We start from the raw sequence: 6,000 nt of genomic DNA on the forward strand, positions 1-6,000 counted from the left end.
CTATCGGCTTCCCGAAGACCTACCTGCCAGTATGATGAACGAAGGTCTAACGTGCTCATGTAACAGTCTCGCTTCGTGCTCTGTAGTAGCTCGTCGATGCGTGGCATCGGGTATGTGTCAGGCTTGGTGATTGCGTTGAGACGCCTATAGTCCACGCAGAAGCGGATGCCACCGTTGGACTTCGGCACCATCAACGCCGGTGAACACCAAGCTGACTCGCACTCTTCTATAATGTCATCACGTAACATTTTGTCCAACTCGGCTTTCATCAGCTGTTTCTTCGACGGATTTAATCGATACGGAGGGACAGCAATAGGTGGGTGATCCCCCGTCTCTATGCGGTGCTCAGCATATGGAGTCGGACCTCCCCCTGCTCTAAAAACGTGTGCGTGTCGGTTAAGAACATCAGCGAGCGCCTGTCGCTCAGCTGACGTAAGATGAGTGCCCTCGTCATCTCTTAGTATATCTGTAGAGGCGCATGACACTCTACGCGACGTAGGTTCATAGGACAGGGTGTATTTTATATTGTCATCGCTACTAAAATACCAGATATCTTTATCAAAATCAATAACTATTCCGGCGGCGGTAATAAAATCAATACCCAATAATGTTTCATTATTGGTAGAGTCGGGAAAAACTATAAACGGAATCGTTATCACTTTTGATTCTAAGTGTACTTCTAAGGTGGTAGTGAGTACGTCCATAGTACGAATAATACCATCCGCAAGCTTCACGTTCTGTGAGGAGGAGTTAAAAGAATGTCCCTGACCTAGAAGGAGAGTATATAGCGAATGACCCGCAATGCAACGTTTTGCGGCCGTATCAATTAACGCAGTACCGTTAAAATTCATAATTTTAATTTTAAAAATAGGCCGTAAACTACGTCCAGCAGAGGGTTCCGTAGTAGCATCGCTACATACAACATTTTGTAAATATTTACATGAAAAAAAATCAGTACAATAAAATGAAAATAAATCAGTACAGTAAAATGTTTCACTATCCGCAGAGTTTATATTGGATTGGATACGCTCACCTTGGTTCACCAACTTACGGCACTGGTCCCTAATATGACCGTATCGCTTACAATACGAACAGACGGGTCGTTGCCTGTTGACCGAGGCGGGCTGCTGCGAGTCGCGAGTCGGCGGAGCGGGCGCCGGCGCGAGCGGCGCGGCGGGCCGCGCGGCGACGGCGGCTGGAGCGGCGGCAGGCGCGCGAGCGATCGCGTCGCTCGAAGTCGGCGTGCGCGCGTGCACGACACTTGAGGTCGGCGCGCGCACGGTCGTGCTATGCGACGAAGCGGGCGGCGCGCGCGGAGCGTGATGACTATGATGTGCGGATGTGGATGGCGGTTGCACATTTTGTTGCACTCTGTTATCACTTATCGGCGTCGTGAGCTTTTGATCGTACGCGTCTTCGATATTCCGTGCTAGGCGGAGTAACTCAGTGAAACTTTTAATTTCCTCCCTCCGCAATCTTTTGCGTATACGGCTGTGGAGCAGGGCGTACGTCATGTCGATCTGTGCTGACTCTGATACGTCGCCCTTCGGCAACCTCGCTAATAGGGCGCGAACACGTGCAACGAAAATATCCGTATTTTCGTGTTGTTGTTGCGGAGTGGAAAATATTTCTAAATAAATACGTGGCGGTGGCCGTCGGTCCCCGTAGGCACTAATTAGATTTTCTTTTACTTGGCTCCAGGTGGACACGGAACTCTTAATGCCTTGCCACCATGTCGCGGCTTCGTCCTTGAATAGGTACGCAAGTCCGCGGACGATATTTGAGTCCGTCACTTGTGCGCACTCGCTGTATGCTTCGATGGCGTCAATAAATGCTTCGACCGATTCTTTTGGTCGGCCGGAGAAGGTGGCCTTGCAGCGGGTAAGGGTGCTTTGCCCTAACAATGCGACTGGAGTAGATGCGTTTGCGCGATTCATCGAGTCGAACAGCTCTTTAAACGCTTCCGTCTGCGAGCGTTGCAAAGATGCAATTATAGTCGCGACGTTATCGGCGGAAAACGTAGCGTTGTTGTTGTCGGTGCGCGGCGAAGACGCGCCGCCGCCATCTTGGTGATAGGCGGGCGCGGTCGGCGTCGGCGTCGTCGGTCTCGAGGGGTCGGGGAATACTTCGAGGGTATCATCCCTGCGAGTCAGACTAGCGGCTCTGCTCCTTGTTATCGGCATTGTAAAAACTACGTAGGTAACTAAATAGTTCGTCACTACAAGTGTCCACTTATTTATCGCACCACACTTATGTCCGCGTAGGAATAGTTTTATCACACGAAATAAACGTTGGGCGCCACATATGGGAGTGGGGTTTCCAATTAAACGCACCGGTTATGATTACGTTTGTATAATGAAGAAAGAACATAACCACACTACACCATTATCAGAAAAGTACAAAAAAAGTTATAAGAATTATTACAAAAAAAAGAGTTAATCACTAACGAACACAGTTATCGGGAGGATTCGTGGTATACATAGACTTCGTGTATAAAACTAACTAGCCTCGGCTGTTGGCGGGGCTGCGCGGAACGAGCATACATATATATGTGTGTATCACACGCCGGTTGGTGGCGGACTGCGCGGGGTGCGGGCCGGCCAACAGTCGTAGGCGCTTCGACGCCTAAGCGGCGCGAGCCGAAAGAAGCCGAAGCTATCCGAGCGCATCTATGTCCGCGCCGTCAAGGTAGCGCGGGGGGATGCGACCACGGGACGCTCGTACTGGACGAGTATGTTCGGAATGTAAATGGTTTGCTACAAAGCTTATTAGTACTATTCCTAAAGTTCAAAGTGAAATGACAAAGCTAGACTTATACCCGCATCACACGTTATTCAGGGTCGCAGTTTTGTTTCACAAAACTTTGCAGTCGACAGGATTTAAAGGACTACATGTGTCCCGTACTTGGTATTCAAATATATTCCTCTTAACCTCAATTGCTTACAATACCTATTCACCTTACAAATTGAATTGTGGAATACAGAACCTACATCAAGTAGGTTGCACACGACAAATCTGTGGGGTAGAGTAGGGTTTTTTAACTGTTAAGGAAATGAATCAAATGACCATGTAGTCACTAAAGAACATAGAAACAGTGACATAAATATAACCAGTAACAAATTGACTACGAAAGACTACCAACATATTAAGTATACAAAACAAAAACTCAAAATCAACGTCTAAATACTCCATAAAAAATCTTACCAAAATCAGAAGTCCAAAACAAAGTCTAATTCTCTAAGCTTTGACAAAAGGAAGTCACATCGAACAATATGTGAGACACTTCAAATTGCTGAGCCAATACTTTCCTAGACTACTTCACAATTTTTCAGCCGCTGTACCGGCGTGAAATTGCTATCATCTGTAGCTCTGGCTTTTAGAGTCATTGTGCAGGCAATAAAGAAAGATTCAAGTGTTATTTTATGCGCATTTTAACACTGCTTTACTTGGTTATTGGATACAAATACCTTTACTTCTTTTAGATAAAACAGAACATTTAGATTAAGGCTAATACCAACGTATTCAACGATGAAAGTGATATTTCTTTAGGTTTAGTTCAATATTTCAGGTTAAAAAAAATTATAACCAGTGTAATGTGTTTTACAAATTCTGTGTCATCAATTTACCTATTTCAAGAATTCTTCAACGAGTCCTATATGATGCTATTCATTATAATATCCTTTGAATGTTATGCAATCTATGTCTGGTTCCTGAGCACCTTTATCGATGGTATCTCAGTAAATAGAACATAATGAATTCATCAAAGGATTCATTAATTAATATTCAGCTTATTTACTATGTACGTAATGAAGCACCGAATTCACGGAAATACACAATTAGAATCAGCAGACCTGACCATTCGCAACTTGCAATTTGCGATCACGCTGCTTCGGGCTGCAAATTGCGAAATAATTTCAATGTTTACCCTTTAGCTTTGTTCACAAATATCCCAAATGGATGCTATTTCAACTTGTCGTTGTTTCAAATTAATTCGGTCTCTAAGCTAACATTTGCAATTCATCACATATCGATTTGGGATGATGAGTTGATGACAAGCTATTTGAATAGCAATTTCATTGATAGTTCACGTTTTGGTTATCTTTTGAATATTCGATTGATGTGTTGGTTAAGGATGCACTAACCAGCGACATTTACACTAGCGCCCCATAGGATGTGCACCCAAAAATTGCCTTAAACAAATCCTTAACAAAATTACCTTAAACAATCCTTATTTGCTGTGTTGCATGAATCTGTAGATATTTAATTTATTTGATGAAAACGGATGAACCATACTTGTGTATGTAATTGTACTTCGGCTACTACTTAAATATGTAAACCAAGACAAAATGCATGTACATACCTGCATTTGCACGCACAAGTTTTGCTCACCCGCTTTCTTGAGATAAACCACCATTATCAATTACCCTTTAAGTTCCTTAAGTTAAGTTTAAGTTTTAAGAACGTTTTAAGTTCCTTAATGACACACATGCAAAATATCTAAGGTCATCAGAGAATTTAAGGCTAGAGATGCCATTGCATTCCACTAACTTCTTTGATAAATCTTTCACCGTTCAAGCTGTGCGGTTGTGGAATGCATTGCCCGTGACAATAAGGCAGGCTCAATCTCTAGCAGTCTTCAAGAACCTGGTGAAAAAGCACTACCTTTCCAATTTATAATCCAGTAAAATACCATATTGTTGCGGAGTAGGTATCACTAAAGTTAATTGGCAACTTTCAATATATATTATATATATACATATTTGTGTTATTTTATATAATATATATATATTTATTTATTTATTATATTTTTATTTGTCTATTTTTAGGTATACATATATACATAGTACACCTAAAACTACCTGCAATACAGTTATTTCTTTTTTTATTTTCAATCCATCCAAAGAGCGATAAGACCGCCCATTGTGTCACCGACTTTTAAATCTGTAGATTAGTGTTTTGTTGTAGTTTTTTTTTTTTTTTAAATTGGTGTACATAATAAAGAGTATATCTATCTATCTATCTATCTACCTATTTTTTCGACTTTTGTTTAGAAAAAAACACATTGTAAATTGGTACTTCTGAAGTATTTTCCAAGTTGCCTGTTGCAGTCCACACACCGGACGTAAATATGTAGTTCGTAGTATTGTGTCGCACAAAATCAGACTCCATTGTCAGGGAATGGATTCTGCCGGCGCTGCTCTTGATTTCACTTACATAGATCCGCGGTGATAGCTGCTTTATGTGGGGAAATATAAGTGTTTAGACTTTAGAGAATAAAGGGAACTTTTGGTTATTTTTAATTTCAGTTTTAAAGGGCATCTGTTACCTGTTAGTTATTGTTTCAATTGGAATATAATTATATAAAAATTTACTGCCTCGTTGATCTAGTGGTCGCAAGCGCGGCTGCTGTGCTCGAGGTCTCAGGTTCGATTCCCGGGTCGGGCCGAAATCGCTTTGTGGGTTTTCTTAAAAAAACTTTCACAAAGCAGCCCGTAGTCTGGAAGTTGGTGATTGATTCACCCGTGCATCGGAGAGCACGTAAATGTCGGTCCTGCGCCTGATCTCTTTCCGGTCGTGTCGGATTGCCGTCCCATCGGGCTATGAGAGTGAAGAAATAGGGAGTGCACCTGTGTCTGCGCAAATGCTCGTGCACGATAAAATGTCCTGCGCAGTTGGCTGATCTCCTTAAATGAGAACAGCCACCGTGGCCGAAATCGGCCGTGGACGCCATTATTATTGTTTAAATTAATGTTTTTATCGCTTTCAAAGATGTATTGTTATGCTTTCTTAATAGTATGATTACAGCATTTTTTGCGGTACCGAAACTGTTTTTCTGATAATGTTTATACTTAATTCTTACTTAAGTACTTACCAGTTTTATATGAAAGTGGATAGCCCAAAACAATGAGCAATTTGTCGTACTAGTACTTTTATTTCATGCTCTTTTTATGCTGTCACCACTCAGACTAAAAAATACATGACCTTGATTTTCAATAACTT

Source organism: Helicoverpa zea, chromosome 7 (genome assembly GCF_022581195.2).
Source record: "Helicoverpa zea isolate HzStark_Cry1AcR chromosome 7, ilHelZeax1.1, whole genome shotgun sequence".
NCBI classification, from domain to species: Eukaryota; Metazoa; Arthropoda; class Insecta; order Lepidoptera; family Noctuidae; genus Helicoverpa; species Helicoverpa zea.